We start from the raw sequence: 22,490 nt of genomic DNA, 5'->3' as shown, positions 1-22,490 counted from the left end.
ATTCCCGTGCAATTTATCACTCTCCAAGGCTTGATAAATCTTGGCATATGTATGTTTTTCCCTGGTACATAAAATGAAACTGAAATTTTGAGTGTAATAGGAAAGGATTAGAATAGGTTAGAACCTAAGGGTTTGGTATCTGTTACCGCTGCACGGGATGCCGAATGTCAGTATACCGACATCGGCATCCCGAGCGGTAGGATGGCGAGCGCAACGAAGCCCCATGCGGGCTCGCCACAGGTTCTATTCTCCCTCTCGTGGACACTCATAGAGGGGGAATCACCTACCTTGCCCATATAACGGCAGCAGTATGGTGCCCTCGCCGGAATCCCGGCGTCGGTATTGTGACAGCTGGGATCCCGACGAGCTAAGAATCCTGAGCTTAGTGATAACGCACCAGGCAGTCAGCTCCTGTCATTTTTCAAACCCAGCGGCAGCCTGTAACTTGACAGTTAGGAGATGACTGGCTGCTGCGTTATCACCTTCCACTTTATCACTTCTCCAGGCTATATACATCTGCCCCACAGGATATGCGGGCACAAGTTCTGATAGTCTTACACCCCAGCCCACAGCAGCAAGTAGTAATCCATCAGCTGTTTGGGCATGCAGTCTCAGTAATTTACCAGCTTGGTCATGACCAATCTATGAAATTACATTTAGCAGATTTGTTCAAATGAGAGTGGTTCCTTTGTTTTCTTTATAATGAACAGTCTTTACAAGTACATAAGTCATGGAGGGGTAGTGGCAATAGTTAGAGGGAGAATACGGAACGGGTAGGAGGCACAGCCACATTATAGCAGTCAAAGACACAAAGATGTGTTGTTTTATTCCAATTTTATTATATATCTTATATACACATTAACTAAAGAACTAATAATATATGTATACATATTTACCTATATATTACTTATTATGGGTGTCCTCATATAACCTTTTGGCACATGAATATCACCATTAAACAAACATTCCATCACATCAGGTCCTGTGCATCTATTACTATTATGCCGTTAATCCACAAGGTTGTCTTGACATGCTGGACTTTAACTGTTTAATCAGTCGTTTCATGTTTTTTATCTTATGCTTCTGTCTCTGTGCCCGTCGATGTAAACGTCTAATTTTTCTTTTAAGCATAATGGTATCAGGACTTAGAGCGGAATATGGGATATCAGTTTCGGGCTCATAACATGTTGCTGAATATGTGTGGTCAATGTGCTCAGGTTTTCCTGTGTCCTGACTCTGGTCCTCGATCTGAGCTGCATACTCACTGCAGGCATCCAATAGAGAGCCGCCGTTCATTTCCACTGCAAAGGTTGCACTGCTGTTATCCAAACCTGAAGGTGCGTCATTTGTCTGTACAGAATAGGCCAGTGCTCCGGTGCCCATTCTAAACTTTGTGGAATGTTCTAGACATGTCTTCACTGAAATCTGAAGGATTTTAACGTCACATGGTCTTGCTGAAGACTAGTTTTTAGGACTAGGATCAGTGTTTGAAATCTAGAGTGAATTCAGAAGTATTCCCATAAGTTATAATTTACATTTCTCATATAGCACATCATGCTTTACACTTTACATGCAGGTTTCTTTCAGCCACAACAGACTTCACTTTCTGTGACTTAAGCTGGGCATACACTATACAGTTATCTGTCAGATCTGGCTGGTTGGAATGAAAATCTGGTAATGGATGAGAGCAACTGCAATCGACCATTTGCTCTCAAACACTAGAAAAGGGACAAAACCTGTCGTTCAGATATGAATGACAGTTTTTGTACGTTTTCCAGTATTTGGAAGCAAATGGTCGATTGCCATTTGCTCTCATCCATTACCAGATTTTCATTCCAACCTGCCAGATATAGCAGATGATCTGCCAGATAATTGTATAGTATACGCCCAGCTTTAAGGTGTGTACACATGGTAAGATATTTTCTTTCGATTTTGACTATATAGTCAAAATCGCAAGAAAAGTTAGTGCAGATCGCAAGGTGAAAGTCACCTTGCAATCCCGATTTGATCCTGGTGCGCGGTCCCGCCAGGTCGGCATCGCAAGAAAAGATAGACTGTGCAGGCAAGTCAATCCTTGCTAGATCGGTGTACTATCTAGTTCATCTCACAGGTCAATGACATCTCACATAAGCCGAAATCTCACATAAGCCAAAATCGTAAGCACACATAGTCCATATCTCAAGAAACGTCAGTCAAAATCTGTCCTATCTGGGCTCCGGGGAGTTCAAGGGAAATCGCAAGTAAAAATCGGGCATAGCAAGGATCTTACCGTGTGTACACACCCTTAGACAGATTGGTCAAAAGAAGTGTAATTACTGATGTCTCTATCAAGATTCCTGGTGTCATTTAAGTGAGTGCAGAGTGCCATTATTGCAAGCTTAACCATTAAATTGTTATCAGATACACTTGTTAGGATCCAGTGTGCTCTGCAGTTGGGAAAACAGGACATATATAAAACAGATACAATGTAGACAAAATTAAATCAGACATGAAAACAAACAGTAGTAATGGCACTGCTCATGAGGGTTAATATTCCAAAAGGAAGTAGTCACACCTAAGAGTCATTAAGGCCTGTGTTCGGCTGTTATACAAAACTGAAGGTCTGTACAGAAGAGGCCAGTGTACCAGAGAGCCTCCTCTACCCTTTGTGAAATGTTGATATTTATTGTTCTATTAATAATTAATATGAAGAATATATTTTAGGAACTATACTTGGGACAATGGACAGTTCTTGAACAGTGACAGACATGTAAAGATGCAGTTTGCTCGGGATTCAAATAAATCACTTAAAAACCAAATTGTACATCAACTGGAACCAGAGTTTTGCATTTCTATGCAGTTATTTTATATACAATATATCCAACCTTACAAAATGTTTGCTTAGCCTGACCTATGCCCAGGCTTTTACCCATTTATTTTGGCATGTTCTGTTGAATTTCAAGATGTGTATGATTCAGAGATCTTGAAAATTATCCTGGATGAATATATAATATATCCATGAAAAAGAAAGAACAAAAGAGAAACAGGAAAAAAAGATAAGCTGCTCTTCCACCTCGTTCTGTACGCCACTGATGTGGCGTTGTCGGACAGTACATGAATGTCCTGATTGTAGTAGATAGAAGGCCTAATGTAGAGCATTGTAAATTGAAGTCAGTTCCAAGATATTTATGGAGACTTAATGTGGTTTCAGGACTAACCGAACTAACGTCTGGATTCCTCAGGCTCTTTCCAGAGGAAGAAAACTTTGTAAGATACTGTGTTCAGAATCATACACAGAAACTGAAATCTCCGAATAGGCTTTAAGTGGGATTTCTGTATATTAAGAATCCCCACGTAATGCCTTAATAGACCTTTTGTCGAGAATGATGCTGTGCAATAGCTGTTTGCAGGACAGCGCCCTTATGAGGAAACGTCCAGATACTAAACTATGTTTTTTGAATTAGGAGTTGAAGCCTCCTCTCCACCATGACCTTTTGAATATCTTCGGAGCTGATAAAGGACCGAAAAGTGAGACCTAGAATTCGTGGTGGATATTTTTTATTTGAAATTGTAGGAATGCTAGATGATCTCTGCCATGACCTTTGTGAACGGCCATATTAGAATGTGAAGGCAGGCCTTCTTGATATCCAAAGATACCAAGAACTCCCCTTGTTCCAGTCCTGTGATGACTGCCCTAGCGAATTCCTTGTTGAAGTTAAAGACCCTTAGGGTTCAGGGACTTCATTCAGGAAGGGTCCGACTGACTAATTCAGTCTCGGAACTACCAAACAGGCTGGAATAGAATCCCTTGTTCCCTGACGAGTAGGAACTAAGACAAATACCTGTGTTTGCAGGATTCTGTGTATGGCCTCCTGTAGGGATACCTGTCTTTCGAGGAAAAGTGGTAAACCTGCAGTGAAAACCTATGAGATACTCTATTTTGTATCCTTGAGTGTTAACCCAGGCATCTTGGTAGGAGCTTTTCCCATGTGACTGAAATGTCTTAGGCGTGCTCCTACACGGAGATCCTCTAGGCGTGGAGGGAGAGCGTCATGCTGTAGGTCCTGCCTGTAACAGCTGATTTCCGTCCCCTGCCTTCTGGGACTACGGGCCACATTTGAGGCTCCTTAATGGGACCACACTGGGACTCAAACTAAGATTCTTGAGCTTACTGAGCTTATACACACACACACACACACACACACACACACACACACATATATATGTGTATATATACACATATATATATATATATATATATATATATACATATACATATATTTTTTTTATTATTATTATTTTTTTTTATTATAATTTATTAGTGGCTCTCTTATAAAAGCCAGCAGGCATAGTGAAGTTTGTGAACCCCTAAAAAGCAGCTAAATTGCTAAATTTGTAAACATTATCTGTGATTTACATTAATGTGAAAGGTATGGAACTAGCAGTGGGCTTATCTATCTATATATATATATATATATATATATATATATATATATATACATACACACACACACACACACACACATATACACAGTGGTGGCCAAAATTGCGGACACTTTTTGAAATTTGGATGTTTTTCAACTTCGAATGCTTCTAAAAACTGTTACACTTAATGCAGTGTAATGATTCATATATCAAATGAAAGGAAATGTAATGCTGAATTTAACACAATAAACAGAGGTCAGATATTTGCATTACAAAGGAAGTTATGCAGCGAGAACAACACTTAGGGTGAAAATCCCTGAGTACTTATGATGTCACTGTCCTAAAAGTATTTTGTCGGATTTTCACCCGAAGTGTTGTTTTCACTGTTTTCCCTTGTAATGAAAATACCTGATCTCTGTTTATTGTGTTGAATTTAGCATTACATTACCTTTCATTTGATATATGAATCATTGCACTGCATGAAGTGTAACAGTTTTTATAAGCATTCGAAATTGAAAAACATTCACATTTCAAAAAAAGTGTCCGCAATTTTGGCCACCACTGTGATTATTTTTATATATATATATATATATATATATATATATATATATATATATACATACATACAGGTTGAGTATCTCATGTCCAAATATTCCGAAATACGGACTTTTTTGAGTGAGAGTGAAATAGTGAAACCTTTGTTTTTTGATGGCTCAATGTACACAAACTTTGTTTAATACACAAAGTTATTAATAATATTGTATTAAATGACCTTCAGGCTGTGTGTATAAGGTGTATATGAAACATAAATTATATGTGTGAATGTACACACACTTTGTTTAATGCACAAAGTTATAAAAAATAAGATTTTACTCACCGGTAAATCTATTTCTCGTAGTCCGTAGTGGATGCTGGGGACTCCGTAAGGACCATGGGGAATAGACGGCTCCGCAGGAGACTGGGCACATCTAAAGAAAGCTTTAGGACTATCTGGTGTGCACTGGCTCCTCCCCCTATGACCCTCCTCCAAGCCTCAGTTAGGACACTGTGCCCGGAAGAGCTGACACAATAAGGAAGGATTTTGAATCCCGGGTAAGACTCATACCAGCCACACCAATCACACCATATAACTCGTGATAGGAACCCCGGTTAACAGTATGATAACAATGGAACCTCTGAATAGATGGTTCGCAATAACAACCCGATTTTTGTAACAATAACTATTTACAAGTATTGCAGACAATCCGCACTTGGGATGGGCGCCCAGCATCCACTACGGACTACGAGAAATAGATTTACCGGTGAGTACAATCTTATTTTCTCTGACGTCCTAGTGGATGCTGGGGACTCCGTAAGGACCATGGGGATTATACCAAAGCTCCCAAACGGGCGGGAGAGTGCGGATGACTCTGCAGCACCGAATGAGAGAACTCCAGGTCCTCCTCAGCCAGGGTATCAAATTTATAAAATTTTGCAAACGTGTTTGCCCCTGACCAAGTAGCAGCTCGGCCAAGTCGTAAAGCCGAGACCCCTCGGGCAGCCGCCCAAGATGAGCCCACCTTCCTTGTGGAATGGGCTTTTAGAGATTTAGGCTGCGGTAGTCCCACCGCAGAATGCGCAAGCTGAATAGTGCTACAAATCCAGCGCGCTATAGTCTGCTTAGAAGCAGGAGCACCCAGCTTGTTGGGTGCATCTAGGATAAACAGCGAGTCAGTTTTCCTGACTCCAGCCGTCCTGGAAATATAATTTTTCAGGGCCCTGACTACGTCCAGTAACTTGGAATCCTCCAGGTCCCTAGTAGCCGCAGGCACCAATAATAGGTTTGGTACAAGTGAAAACCTGATACCACCTTCGGGAGAAAGTGAGGACGAGTCCTCAACTCTGCCCTATCCATATGGAAAGTCAGGTAAGGGGTTTTTTTTTTTATGACAAAGCCGGCAATTCTGACACATGCCTGGCCGAAGCCAGAGCCAACACATGACCACTTTTCATGCGAGATATTTCAAATCCACGGTTTTAAGTGGCTCAAACCAATGTGATTCCAGGAACTCCAAAACCACATTGAGATCCCAAGGTGCCACTGGGGCACAAAGAAGGGGCTGAATATGCAGCACTCCCTTACAACGTCTGAACTTCAGGCGTACATCCTTCCTGGCTTTGATCAGGATAAGAATGACTACCTCCGGAATGCCTTTTTCACTCAGGATCCGGTGTTCAACCGCCATGCCGTCAACGCAGCCGCGGTAAGTCTTTGAACAGACAGGGCCCCTGCTGCAGCAGATTCTGTCTGAGTGGCAGAGGCCATGGGTCCTCTGAGATCATCTCTTGAAGTTCCGGGTACCAAGCCCTTCTTGGCCAATCCGAAACAAAGAGTATAGTTCTTACTCCTCTTTTTCTTATTATCCTCAGTACCTTGGGTATGAGAGGGAGAGGAGGGAACACATAAACCGACTGGTACACCCGCGGTGTCACTAGAGCGTCCACAGCGATCGCCTGAGGTTCCCTTGACCTGGCGCAATATCTTTTTTATTGAGGCGGGACGCCATCATGTCCACCTGTGGTCTTTTCCAACGGTTTACTAGCATTTGGAAGACTTCTGGATGAAGTCCCTATTCTCCCGGGTGGAGTCTCCTGCGGAAGTCTGCTTCCCAGTTGTCCACTCCCGGAATGAACACTGCTGCCAGTGCTACCACATGATTTTCCGCCCAACGGGGAATCTTTGTGGCTTCTGCCATTGCCCTCCTGCTTCTTGTGCCGCCCTGCCTGTTTACATGGGCGAGCGCCGTGATGTTGTCTGATTGGAACCGTACGGCTGGTGAAGCAGGGACCTTGTTTTGCTTAGGGCCTTGTAAATGGCTCTTATCTCCAGAAAATTTATGTTAAGTGAAAACTCCTGTTTGGACCATAGTCCTTGGAATTTTATTCCCTGTGTGACTGCACCCCAGCCCCGAAGGCTGGCATCCGTGGTCACCAGGACCCAGTCCTGTATTCCGAATCTGCGGCCCTCTAGTAGATGAGCCCTCTGCAGCCACCACCGCAGCGACACCCTGGTTCTTGCCGACCGGGTTATACGTTGCTGTATCTGGAGATGGGACCCGGACCATTTGTCCAACAGGTCCCACTGGAAAATCCTTGCGTGGAACTTTCCGAATGGAATTGCTTCGTACGAAACTACCATTTTTTCCCAGGACTCGTGTGCATTGATGTACCGACACCTGTCCCGGTCTTAGGAGGTTTCTGACTAGAGATGACAACTCCTCGGCTTTTTCCATTGGAAGAAACACTTTTTTTCTGGTCTGTTTCCAGAATCATTCCCAGGAACAGAAGACGTGTCGTCGGGACCAGCTGTGACTTTGAGATTGAGAATCCAGTCCTGCTGTTGCAGCACTTCCCGAGAAAGTGCTACCCCCTTACCAACTGTTCCTTGGACCTCGCCTTTATCAGGAGATCGTCCAAGTACGGGATAATTAAAACTCCCTTCTTGCGAAGGAGTATCATCATTTCGGTCATTACCCTGGTAAAGACCCTCGGTGCCGTGGATAATCCAAACGGCAGCGTCTGGAACTGATAGAGACAGTCCTGTACCACAACCTTGAGGTACTCCTGGTGAGGAGGGTAAATGGGGACATGCAGGTAAGTATCCTTGATGTCCAGAGAGACCCTGTAATCCCCCTCGTCCAGGTTCGCAATAATCGCCCTGAGCGATTCCATCTTGCACTTGAATCTTTTGTTATATGTGTTCAAGGATTTTTTATATTTAAGATGGGTCTCACCGAACGGTCCGGTTTCGGTACCACAAACATTCTGGAAAAGTAACCCTTTTTCTGTTGAAGGAGGGGTACCTTGATAATCACTTGCTGTGAATACAGTTTTTTGGATTGCCACCAACACTGCCTCCCTGGCAGAGGGAGTTGCCGGTAAGGCAGATATTAGGAAACGGCGGGGGGGAGACGTCTCGAATTCCAGCCTGTACCTCTGAGATACTGTTTGAAGAACCCCGGGATCCACCTGTGAGAGAGCCCACTGTGCGCTGAAATTTCTGAGACGGGCCTCCACCGTACCCGGGTCCGCCTGAGCAGCCCCAGCGTCATGCTGTGGACTTACCGGACGCAGGGGAGGACTTCTGCTCCCGGGAACTAGCTGTGTGCTGCAGCTTTTTCCCTCTACCTTCTCCTCTTGGCAGAAAAGATGAGCCTCTAGCTCTCTACTTTTCTGGGGCCGAAGGGACTGTACCTGATAATACAGTGCTTACTTTTGCTGTGGGGTAGCTTGTGGCAAAAGTTTTGATTTCCCAGCCGTAGCTGTGGAAACGAGGTCTGAAAGACCATCCCCAAACAGTTCCACCCCCTTCTAGGGCAAACTTCCATGTGCCGTTTTAAATCGGCATCGCCCGACCATTGCCGAGTCCATAACCCCCGTCTGGCGGCAATGGTTTTACATAGCGCTTATTAGTGATGCCAGTCGGCAAATATCCCTCTGTGCATCACGCATGTATAAGACAGCGTCTTTTATATGCTCTATTTTCAGCAAAATATTGTCCCTATCTATAGTATAAATATTATCCGACAGGGAATCTGACCACGCAGCTGCCGCACTGCACATCCATGCCGAGGCAATAGCAGGTCTCAATATAATGCCGTGTGTGTGTATATAGCTTTAAGGGTAGTTTTCTGCTTTCTATCAGCAGGTCCTTCAGGGTGGCCGTATCCGTGACGGTAGTGCCACCTTTTTTAATAAGCGTGTAACCGCTTTATCTACCCTAGGGGTTATTTCCCAACGTGACCTATCCTCTGGCGGAAAAGGGTACGCTGCTTTAGAAATTATCCATTTCTTATCGGGGGAAGTCCACGCTTCCTCACACACCTCATATCAATTCCTCAGATGCAGGAAAACTACTGGTAGTTTTCTGTCACCAACATAATACCCTTTTTTGTGGTATCTGGGGTATTATCAGAAATGTGTAATACATTTTTCATTGCCTCAATCATGTAACGGGTGGCCCTATTGGAAGGTACACTAGTCTCATCGTCGTCGACACTGGAGTCGGTATCCGTGTCAACATCTGTGTCTGCCATCTGAGGTAGCGGGCGTTTTAGAGCCCCTGATGACATGTGAGACGCTTGGACAGGCACAAGCTGAGCAGCCGGCTGTCCTATGTCGTCAAACCTTTTATGTAAGGAGTTGACACTGTCACGTAATTCCTTCCATAAGTCCATCCACACCGGTGTCAACCCCGCAGGGGGGTGAAGGGTTAAACATGCTATATGAATTGTTATGTGTTTGAATAGACACGTACGCACTCTCTACAAGATGCCTTTGTCTGTTCATATAATATAAGGCTTGTGTGTGTCTTATCTTCAAGGACAATTACATACCAGATCAAAACTGTTACTTCTGTGTGTTACTAAAATATCCTGCATGTAATGTCGTATGCTACTTCTATTTATCCAATCATATGCTTGCACATATTGTATACACCCATGTTTCTTTTCTATATAGTACGCTGTAATTTATTAAATAAACAGAGTGAATCTTAACTACTGGGTGTCAGACTCATTACATTGTATGTTAAGGATTGCTCTCACTGACGTCAGATAGACCATCACATCGAGGGTTAAAGAATAGAGCAAAAAATCCTTTCAAGTGGGGGCTACGTCCGCGATTCAGTGATCGTCCCCGAATGGTAAGATAGAGAAATTATTGTCTGTCTTTGCTATACGGGATTGCGGTCATACACTGAAGCTGAATCCGTGTCAGTGTTCTGGGAACACGTGACCAAACATCTTTAATGTCTGGGACTTAAAGATACGTCTGAGAAGGGACCAGGGGTCCAAGCGCAATTCTCCAAAGACGTGAGTATCTGGGATACTTAAAAATAGACCTGGGGTCTATACATAACGTAGATTATACCTCGATTTGATCGTCTATATATTCTTGTATGTTTGTAGTGAGATAAGTTCTTATATTTGGTCCAGACGGCTGGTAAGTTTTCATCTGCCAGATATCTTTACTCAAACACTTTTCCTGCTTCCTGTTTAAAACGCTGTATTTTTCTGACATCTTGTACGAATGGTAAGTATCGTACACGTCAAAAGATTTCATGTTCTCACTATACAGATAATATTGTGATATTGTCAATGACTAATTAACTGGTTAGCTGATGCATGCATAGAAAGTTGTTAATTGCATTGTTGTTGTTAAATTGCATAGAAAGTTGGTGCAAATTGCATTTTTTACTATGGGAGGGAGTCAGAGTAAGACAGTCATTTACCCCCCACCTTTACCAGGGGAAACATGTAAGGAGTATGTTGCCCGTAACTCCACCACAGATTATTATTTAGTTAACCCTTGGGTAGATAACTTAGCGGGGTGGACAGAGAAAGTTGGCAGCCCCAGCCCATTCCCCCGTGATGGTATTAATTATCCATTTTATATGGACATGATCAAAGGGCTTTGTCTGGAAGACAAGGAAGCCTGGCCGTGGTATGATCATGACCCACAATGGGACATGACATATATGCGCGCTGGAGGAGAGCAATGGCTCACGATAGCACCTCATTGGTATGACAAAAATATCAAGCAGAAACAGCGTAGAATAAAATCTGTAACTTCCCGACTACACAAAGCTGAGGAATTTAGAAGCAACAAGTTTCTGAAAAACTCTTCTCCTCCGCCCTACAGTCCCCTATACCCCTCCTTAAAAGACACAGATCTTTTAGCTGCAGTTGCTTTGTCACGAATGCCGATGCAAAGGGGAGGGGGAGGAGGGGAAGGAGAAGGAGGCTCAGGAGGAATAGCCCCCCTGACAGTACCCTCCGCATAGACGTAACCACCCCCGCCCCTAGTGCCCCTACTCCTAACAGACAAACCGCCTCCCGCCGCAACGCTGACTTAACTATTGCTACTGACAACCCTCTCACCCCCTCCACAACGCGATCCGGCACTGGTTTCCTCGGTGTCGCCACCCACCTGCCCTTCATGACAGTAGGGGATCAATTGTTAAAGAAACCCATTGAGATAGAGGATTTAGACAGAATTGTTAAGAACTGTCCCAAACCCACTGTTGCACCCGATGGTTGCATAGCCTACTTGAAAAAGGCTTGCACGGGGCGCAGCTATACTCAAGAGGATATGAGGTTAATTGTAGACGGGGTTATAGACCACTACAACGGGTGGGATTGGAAAAAGATTCCCTCTATCAACACTCCTGCAGTCCTAAACAATGCCACTGATTACCCCCTCAATACCGAGGAAGGTGTAAAGCAAATGTGGAAGGAAATTGGAGAACACATGAAAGAAATCTTTAAGACCCGTGCCTCCCTTCCCATTGCTGTAGCATGCAAGCAAAAACCTACTGAAACTGTCACTGAGTTTTGGAAGAGGTTTAAAAAGTGCTGGTCTGAAGATGCAGGTCTCACCCTTGTAGAAACAGACCATTTACTTATTTCCACCTTTGTAAATAACTTGTTGCAGTCTATCATGGTCCCTGTCAAACAGAGTGTCTCATCTTGGACCTCTGACGACATTAAGGAGTTTGAAAAACATTTATATGAAAAAGAAGCTGCAGGATGCTTCGATGTAAAAAAACCCTCACAAAATGTCCCAACCCATAGTTTCCAAAATCAGAGAGGTCGGGGAGATAGACGCCAGCAGCACTCCACTGGCCCACCCCGTAATCCAGCCCGATATCAAAACCCACAAGCCAGGCCACCCCATCCCCCTGACTCTGCCGGCAGGAAACAAACCTCCTGCTTTAACTGTGGAAAGGACGATCATTGGGCAAGGGATTGCCCTTATCCCTCACAACAGCCCCAAGCTCCGGCCCCTTCCCGGGATCATCCCCGACAATCACACAACAACCCCTTTCGGGATCATGTCCGATTCCGGGTTGATTGGCAGGACCCCTCCCACTGACGGGGCCCGGAGGAGGGTATCCCAGCCTTTGCCCAACTCACCAGACACTGGAAGGACCCACCGCTACTAACCTTGATTATAGGAAAGAGAGCAATCCCTTTCCTGGTGGATAGCGGGGCAACTACTAGTGTTTTGTGTGCTGACCTGTACGACGGTCACTTGGAAAAGACTGCTCCTTCAATGGGAATCAATGGGATACCCACAGATGCTTACCTGACAGATGCCCTTAGTGTCAGAACCACGGGAGGCACATATATGGGTAAACACAATTTCACTGTAATACCTGAATGTCCAATTAATCTTCTGGGAAGGGATCTTCTTAGCAGGCTCGAAATCTCCATTCTCCCTTCACCCACTGGCAGTGGCCTGGAGGTTGAGTCTCCACACCTACCGGTGTGGGAAGCAACAGACATTACACCTGATTTTGACAAAGTAAACCCTGCTCTATGGTCAGAGGGTCCCTATGACACTGGCCTCATTCCTTGTACACCATATAGAGCAACCCTGAAACCTGACACACAACCTGTCTATCAAAAACAATACCCCTTGTCACAAGAAAAGATTGAAGGTCTTAGACCAATGATACAACAGTTTCTCCAACAAGGCATTCTCAGACATGTAATCTCACCTTACTGCACACCAGTCAACCCAGTTGCCAAGTCAGATGGCAGTGTAAGGTTTGTACAGGACCTTAGGGCAATTAACCAACTCATTGTGCCCATAGCACCCATTGTACCTGACATTAACTCACTCATTTCAGCTATCCCTGCAGATGCTGCATTCTTTTCGGTAATTGATTTAAAAAATGCATTTTTTAGCATACCTGTGGATGCACAGACACAGCTACTTTTTGCCTTTTCTTTTGAGGGCAAGCAACTCACCTGGTGTCGTTTACCCCAGGGCTATATTGACGCACCCGTTGTGTATAGCATTGTACTCCAGGCCACATTGGGGCCCTGGCAACCTCACCATGGTTCAGTCCTGCTACAGTATGCAGATGATCTGCTGCTCTGTGGTCAAACTGAGGAGGCCTGCCGAGAGGATGGTATATCACTGTTAAACTGGCTCTGTGAATGTGGACACAAGGTGTCCAAAACAAAAATGCAATGGTGTAAGAAGCATGTGGATTACTTAGGTTTTGTGCTCACTCAGGGGGAAAGGAAAATCAGTCCACAGCGCATTCAGTCTGTATTGGGCCTGGTCACCCCAACTACCCAGAAAGAACTGCTGTCTTTTTTGGGTATGGTAAATTACTGCAGACAGTGGATATCTGATTGTTCCTACTATGATAACATTTTGAGACAAGCCACACTGAAAGACAAACCTAATACTGTACAATGGTCACAAGAAATGTTAACCGCTTATGAAAGCTTAAAATGTATGTTAATGAAAAGTCCGGCACTTGGCCTCCCCAATTATGTACTATCTTTTCACTTGTTTGCAAGGGACAATTGTAAAACCATGGCGGGGGTGCTCACACAGTTTCATGGAGGAAAGTTGCGCCCAGTGGCATTTTTTTTCCAAAGTAATGCCTGTCACAGTGCAAGGTATGCCTGCTTGCCTCAGGGCACTTGCAGCCTGTGCAATGGTAACTGAAATGGCCACCACACTCACCCTAGGCCACACAACAGTACTTCACACCACTCATGATGTTCTAACCATTTTAAAAGGGTTACACACACAACACATGTCAGCTCAGCGCCTCAGTGGATATGAGGTTCTCCTTTTAAACAACCCCTCACTTACCATTCAGTATGCCACCAACTCTTCAGGTCCTGCACCCATTCTCAACGCTCTACTGGGGCTCAAAGGTCCTGAGGACCACCCTCCAGAACCCCATGACTGCTCAGCCTCCATTGAGTCAGACACATCTCCCAGACTGGACATGTCTCCTGTTCCTATCCCTAAGGCAGATGTTGTTTTTGTAGATGGCTCCTGCAACAGACCCAACGATACCACTTACCAAGCAGGCTATGCTATCGTCACCCTCCCTGACATTGTTCTGGAAGCACAGCCCATTCCTTACCAGTCGGCACAAGCTGCAGAACTCATTGCTCTCACAAGGGCTTGTCACCTATACCAGAATAAACCAGTCACCATCTACACTGACTCCAAATACGCTTACGGCGTCGTCCATGACCATGGGGTCATTTGGCAACGCCGTGGGTTCCTTGGAGCTGATGGAAAGGGCATATCACACGCCCAACTCATCTCTGACCTTTTGCATGCCATAACTCTACCCTCTGACATTGCAATTCTCCACTGCAGGGCACACACGGGGGGGAAGGACGAAGTCTCTCTAGGAAATGCCCTTGCTGACTCTGCTGCTAAATATGCTGCTCTACAGCCCATTACTCATGCCCCTATGACCATCATGACTCCACCAGCCCTTGACAACCTGTACCTAATCACTCAGTTGCAAGCAGCTGCTTCCAACATTGACCTAGCTGACTGGATTTACCCAGTTTTGCAGAAAAATCCTAAAACAGGATTGATCTGCAAAGAGGGGAAACCCTGTATACCCCAGTCCAGTGCACCCCTGTTTATTGCCCACTACCATGGCATAGGTCACCACAGCAAGGCAACAACCACTTTGCTCCTACGCAATGACTTTTATGTCACTAACATCAAGTCATTAGTAGACCAGTATGTCAGTAGATGCATTACTTGTCTGCGGAACAACCCCAACAACCCTGATAAGGCAGAACATCAGCATCTTGAATACCCCACCACACCCTTTACACATTTGCAAATTGACTTCACCCATATCCCAGGTACTGGTAAGCAGGAGTATGCCCTGGTCATTGTAGACATGTTCTCTCGATGGCCAGAGGTATTCCCCACTAAATCTGAAGATGCAAAGACAGTTGCTAGGATCCTGACTCAGGAAATCATCCCCAGATGGGGGTGCCCATTGCAAATCAATAGTGATAAAGGCTCCGCCTTTACAGCAAAAATTACACAGGCTCTGGTAAAGACCCTACAGGTGGAATGGAAGTTCCACATCCCGTACCATCCGCAGAGTTCAGGGGTCGTAGAACGCATGAATAGGACCCTCAAAGACAAGCTTAGGAAGGCCACAGGGGGTACCTTCCATAAATGGAAGAAGGTCCTTCCTATTATCCTAGCAGAGATCAGAATGACCCCACAAAAGACTCTGGGTTACTCCCCATTTGAAATACTAATGGGTAGGCCTTTTCCAACACCCTGGGCTAAGAAACCACTAGTAATACAGGAAGGAGATCTAGAACTCATCAGAGAAGAGTATGTCAGGTCCCTGATAACAAAACTGAATGAAATTGAACATGAGGTTGTTTGTAAAAACCCTTTGAATCCACAGGAACCTACACACCCCTTTAAAGTCGGAGACAGAGTCGTGGTGAAGGTGCTCCCCAGGAACAAGAGCCCAGGAGACTTCACCTATGGTCCAGAGACAGAGGTCGTAGCAGCTACCCGAACAGCAGTCCTGACAGAGGAAAGTCCTACCTGGATCCATGCATCCCGAGTAAAAAAGGTTCCTAGACCAGACCTAGAGAGGGAAGCAAGTGATTCCAGTGAGGTACGAACCGGGGCAGACAGCCCTGACCTCCCACCTAGCGAAGACAGAAGAACAGAAAACGATGAAGAACCTGCCCCCTATCTCTATCCTGGGGACTATCTCGATAGCCCTACTGGCCCTCATTCACCTCACAATATGTGAAGTCGGCATCACACAAACAGATGGGGTCCCCACCTTGTGGTACAATTCCTCTAACACACACGTAGCCACATATATCCTTGACTATTTTATGTTCCCCAAAATTGCTGATGACAAATATTATATACAACAAAGAAGGAAATCAGGAATGTCTGAGACAGTATATATTTGTGTTACTGACGAATGGTACTATGACATTAGATATTATGGATCTAATTGTAATTCCTGGGAAGCTGTGGGGTGGAATACAGGAACAGATTGGGGATATCGCCCATCAGCTGCCAGAAACAGATATGGTCAACATCTGAACTTACTTCAAAGATTGTCTATTCATAAAATGGAAGAGGGCCCAGACTCATATCGGTTCAGGCTAAACATAGTGCATCCCAGCAACCGGGATAATGCAACTTATGTAGTTGGTATATGGTGGCAAGCAGGATACTATAGTGCAAGACAAAGGTTTTACTTATGGGATATGTACAAAAACCCAAAATATCAGCCCAAAATTGACCCCCAAAATAAACCCTTAAAACCCCATATTTCCACTTTTAAGGATATGGTTGCCATTAATGACCCTACTTTTAAAGACACTTTAGCCATTGAAACTGGTTTCTCTGACATTAATTTTTGGTTGGAATGGATAAAGTATAGTGCTAACAAACACAATAAAAGCAACTGTTATGTCTGTGGCAAATCTAGGCCACACCTAGGTACAGTGCCCCTTAATATACCCCTAGAACAGGAAAACTGTTTTTTCAGCCTTTTTAATGACACCAAAACAAATGACAGTCAGTGCGAAATGTGGAAAAAGGAATATCCCATATTGTCAAAAAATCCCAACCCAGGAAGCACCATAACCATATATCCTGGAAACTATACCTGTTATACATCTAACACCACCACAGGGAGAAATTTAAAAACCTTCCCACCAGGGTATTGTGCAAATAAAAGAACAACTGTTTTAGTCAACCAAACTAGATCATTAGGCGACATTTATTACATATGTGGGGATATGAAGCTTAGAATTAAATTAGACACACCATGGTATGGTGAGTGTGCCCTGGCCAAAGTCATAATGCCACTCCTAATGATCACCGATGACCCCACTCCTCCCTCTAATACTCCTGCTAATCGAAAGAAAAGAGCACTCCCAGGAGGTAGCTTTGACCCCCACGTATACATTGATGCTATAGGGGTCCCAAGAGGTGTTCCAAATGAGTTCAAAGCTAGAGATGAGGTGGCTGCGGGTTTTGAGTCATTGTTTCCTATAGTAACTGTAAATAAAAACGTAGCCTGGATTAATTATATATATTATAATCAACAAAGATTTGTTAATGATACCAAAGATGCTCTTAAAGGTATAGCTGAACAGCTAGAAGCCACTTCCCAAATGACATTCCAAAATAGAATGGCCCTTGACATGATTCTAGCAGAAAAAGGCGGTACATGTGTTTACATTAGTAAGGTGGGAGGCTGTTGTACATATATTCCTGACAACACTGGCCCCAATGGTAAGGTTACTTTAGCCATAAACAAGTTAGAAACCTTATCCATAGAACTTAAGAAAAATTCAGGTATTGATAACCCATGGAGCCAATATTTTGGGTGGGTTGAAAATTGGAAACAGGCTCTTGTGCAAATAAGCATATTCATACTTGTAACTTTAATTCTTGTAGGCATTATAGTTTATTGTGTAATTCCCTGTGGAAAGAAACTTACCTCCAAAGGCATTGATAAGGCCCTGATGTACTATGATATAACCACCAGTCCTGTCACCTCCTCTGATAGTAAGGGACCCGACGATTATGTCCAATATCTCAAAAACTGGAGGAACAAGAAAGGAGCCTCACTCAAGAATCATGTTATATAACAAACATGATTCTAAGAGGGGATTGAAGGGTTAAACATGCTATATGAATTGTTATGTGTTTGAATAGACACGTACGCACTCTCTACAAGATGCCTTTGTCTGTTCATATAATATAAGGCTTGTGTGTGTCTTATCTTCAAGGACAATTACATACCAGATCAAAACTGTTACTTCTGTGTGTTACTAAAATATCCTGCATGTAATGTCGTATGCTACTTCTATTTATCCAATCATATGCTTGCACATATTGTATACACCCATGTTTCTTTTCTATATAGTACGCTGTAATTTATTAAATAAACAGAGTGAATCTTAACTACTGGGTGTCAGACTCATTACATTGTATGTTAAGGATTGCTCTCACTGACGTCAGATAGACCATCACATCGAGGGTTAAAGAATAGAGCAAAAAATCCTTTCAGGGGGTGACATCCCATTCACAGGCATTTGCTCCGCCTCCACATCATTATCCTCATCATACATGTCGACACAGCAGTACCGACACACAGCACACACACAGGGAATGCTCTGACAGAGGACAGGACCCCACAAAGCCCTTTGGGGAGACAGAGGGAGAGTATGCCAGCACACACCAGAGCGCTATATATCACAGGGATATCACCTATAGAGAGTGTTTTCCCTTATAGCTGCATAATATATATATTGCGCCTAATTTGTGCCCCCCCCCTCTTTTTAACCCTTTTCTGTAGTGCAGGACTGCAGGGGAGAGCCAGGGAGCGATCCCTCCAGCAGAGCTGTGAGGGAAAATGGCGCCAGTGTGCTGAGGGAGATGGCTCTGCCCCTTTTTCGGCGGGCTTTCTCCCGCTATTTTATCGTTTCTGGCAGGGGTTAATATACACCTATATAGCCTCTGGGGCTATATATGGTGTTAGTTTTGCCAGCCAAGGTGTTATTATTGCTGCTCAGGGCGCCCCCCCCCAGCGCCCTGCACCCATCAGTGACCGCAGTGTGTGGTGTGCATGAGGAGCAATGGCGCACAGCTGCAGTGCTGTGCGCTACCTTGGAGAAGACAGAAGTCTTCAGCCGCCGATTTTCCGGACCACCTTCTTGTTTCTGGCTCTGTAAGGGGGACGGCGGCGCGGCTCCGGGAACGGACGACGAGGTCGGGTCCTGTGTTCGATCCCTCTGGAGTTAATGGTGTCCAGTAGCCTAAGAAGCCCAAGCTATCACCACTTAGGTAGGTTCGCTTCTTCTCCCCTTAGTCCCTCGTTGCAGTGAGCCTGTTGCCAGCAGGTCTCACTGAAAATAAAAAACCTAAACTATACTTTCTTCTAGGAGCTCAGGAGAGCCCCTAGTGTGCATCCAGCTCAGCCGGGCACAGAAATCTAACTAACTGAGGCTTGGAGGAGGGTCATAGGGGGAGGAGCCAGTGCACACCAGATAGTCCTAAATCTTTCTTTAGATGTGCCCAGTCTCCTGCGGAGCCGTCTATTCCCCATGGTCCTTACGGAGTCCCCAGCATCCACTAGGACGTCAGAGAAAAATATTGGCTAAAATTATCTTCAGGCTGTGTGTATAAGGTGTATATGTAACATAAATGTATTCTGTGCTTAGATTTAGGTCCCATCACCATGATATCTCATTATGGTATGCAATTATTCCAAAATACGGAAAAATCCCATAGCCAAAATACGTCTGGTCCCTAGCATTTTGGATAAGGGATACTCAACCTGTATGTATATATATATATATATATATATATATATATATATATATATATATATATATATATATATATATATGTGTGTGAAAGCCCTCACTCACTCTTCACTAATTCTCTTACTTCCCGATATGTTAGAAAGCTGAAATTTAACATAAGTCTTCTGCAGGTGGGAAATAGGGAGAACTACGCAATTGGAATTTTAATAAACCTTCCCTAAGGGGATGAAATGGGGGGTTGACATAATGATGTCCTTACCGATGCGTGGCTTGCATTGTGTGAACGGTAACGCCCAAACGGACAACCGGATCACTATTTGCATTGCACCTCCAGTGGGTAGAATTTAATCAACTACAAAAATGCATACCTCCCAACATGACCCCCTCCAGGAGGGACAGAATGCTCTGTTCCTGGACTTCCCTCTTAATTTATCATTACCATCACCGGCGCTGAAACACCTTTCTTTATTCATTTACCTGTTCAAAACAGGTGCTGGCAATCACAAATTAAGAAAAAAGTCCAGAAGCAGAGCATTGTGTGCCTCCTGGAGAGGGTCATGTTGGGAGGTATGAAAATGGTCCTGTCACTTTTTACCGAATATGCTAAGGGTGCTCCTCGGGTAAAGCCAAGAACCATGGATTAATATTTGCTTACATTAACACATCTCAAATTTACATCTCTATAGATTTACCAAATTTTTAACACTTATTTATATTTACAACCTTGAAAATCAGAAACTCCCGTGCGAAGAATGGGTAGAACAGCTAGTCGCAGTATAAAGCACTTCTGTGTGTACAAGCCCAGGCTAAAAAGATGAATTTTAAGGCTAAACCCACTTCTGGCTTCAAACTGGGTGCTTAATAAAAAGTGACATTCCTTTTAGATTTTAAACAGATTATTAATGCCACAGTCATACAAAGATAACACAAATCCAAATGCTCTCTCTTTTCAAGCACATTTTCCAGGAGTTTTCAATTAATTAATTTTGGAATAAATACAGATTACTATACACAGGTAGAACGTCATCAACACACAGGTGGAAGTGGGAGATATTATACCTAGCTAGTAACACAAAGTAGTATATAGCAAGCACATACGGCGGGTTTTGGATCTGCAGTTCTGCAAGTACAGCTTGTGGGACAGTTTTTGTGAGTGAGATTAACCAACAAAATGGCTACTTACTGTCTATGCGGCGACCGATTTAACAAGCAACTGAACGAACAGGACTCAGGTCAGGTGATCGTACGGCGGAAGTCAGCGCACTCCGTAAGGGTTGTGTCTATGTTGCCTTCGTGCTAAGGACCTGGACGTGACAAAACGAGAGGGCAGGAGAGCACTTCCGCCCTTACGGCATCCTGACGAAGGGGAGTTTGGTCCCCGAAACGTAGATGTCACTTGCTGTGAATACACTGTAATTTGCAAGTCTCCGAGTGCCGCCTCTTTTTTTCTCTGTTTATATATATATATATATATATATATATATATATATATATATATATATATGTGTGTGAAAGCCCTCACTCACTCTTCACTAATTCTCTTACTTCCCGATATGTTAGAAAGCTGAAATTTAACATAAGTCTTCTGCAGGTGGGAAATAGGGAGAACTACGCAATTGGAATTTTAATAAACCTTCCCTAAGGGGATGAAATGGGGGGTTGACATAATGATGTCCTTACCGATGCGTGGCTTGCATTGTGTGAACGGTAACGCCCAAACGGACAACCGGATCACTATTTGCATTGCACCTCCAGTGGGTAGAATTTAATCAACTACAAAAATGCATACCTCCCAACATGACCCCCTCCAGGAGGGACAGAATGCTCTGTTCCTGGACTTCCCTCTTAATTTATCATTACCATCACCGGCGCTGAAACACCTTTCTTTATTCATTTACCTGTTCAAAACAGGTGCTGGCAATCACAAATTAAGAAAAAAGTCCAGAAGCAGAGCATTGTGTGCCTCCTGGAGAGGGTCATGTTGGGAGGTATGAAAATGGTCCTGTCACTTTTTACCGAATATGCTAAGGGTGCTCCTCGGGTAAAGCCAAGAACCATGGATTAATATTTGCTTACATTAACACATCTCAAATTTACATCTCTATAGATTTACCAAATTTTTAACACTTATTTATATTTACAACCTTGAAAATCAGAAACTCCCGTGCGAAGAATGGGTAGAACAGCTAGTCGCAGTATAAAGCACTTCTGTGTGTACAAGCCCAGGCTAAAAAGATGAATTTTAAGGCTAAACCCACTTCTGGCTTCAAACTGGGTGCTTAATAAAAAGTGACATTCCTTTTAGATTTTAAACAGATTATTAATGCCACAGTCATACAAAGATAACACAAATCCAAATGCTCTCTCTTTTCAAGCACATTTTCCAGGAGTTTTCAATTAATTAATTTTGGAATAAATACAGATTACTATACACAGGTAGAACGTCATCAACACACAGGTGGAAGTGGGAGATATTATACCTAGCTAGTAACACAAAGTAGTATATAGCAAGCACATACGGCGGGTTTTGGATCTGCAGTTCTGCAAGTACAGCTTGTGGGACAGTTTTTGTGAGTGAGATTAACCAACAAAATGGCTACTTACTGTCTATGCGGCGACCGATTTAACAAGCAACTGAACGAACAGGACTCAGGTCAGGTGATCGTACGGCGGAAGTCAGCGCACTCCGTAAGGGTTGTGTCTATGTTGCCTTCGTGCTAAGGACCTGGACGTGACAAAACGAGAGGGCAGGAGAGCACTTCCGCCCTTACGGCATCTATTCTAAATGTCTCCTTCGTTCTTCGATCGTTTGGGGCAAATTTATTTCTCTATGCAGCATTGGACGCTCGCCACGCATCGGGCTCGGTGTCTCGCTCCGCTTCGCTCGCCACACTTTACTATTCCAAATAGATTGTGAGATGGACC

At 44.0% G+C, this 22,490-nt stretch overlaps 1 long non-coding RNA gene across 1 annotated transcript; it reads right to left on the bottom strand.

The window, feature by feature from the left end:
* Nucleotides 1-817: 817 nt before the first annotated feature.
* LOC135055474 (uncharacterized) lies at nt 818-22,249 on the bottom strand. Its single transcript, XR_010243758.1, has 2 exons — nt 20,749-22,249; nt 818-1,494 (listed from the first exon to the last, which is right to left on the bottom strand). It is a non-coding gene; the product is annotated as an uncharacterized LOC135055474 (long non-coding RNA).
* Between the last annotated feature and the right edge of the window lie 241 nt (nt 22,250-22,490).

This window comes from Pseudophryne corroboree, chromosome 3 (genome assembly GCF_028390025.1).
Source record: "Pseudophryne corroboree isolate aPseCor3 chromosome 3, aPseCor3.hap2, whole genome shotgun sequence".
Lineage (NCBI taxonomy): Eukaryota > Metazoa > Chordata > Amphibia > Anura > Myobatrachidae > Pseudophryne > Pseudophryne corroboree.
Note: the sequence above shows the minus strand (reverse complement) of the source record. Positions and strands in the feature narration are given on the sequence as shown.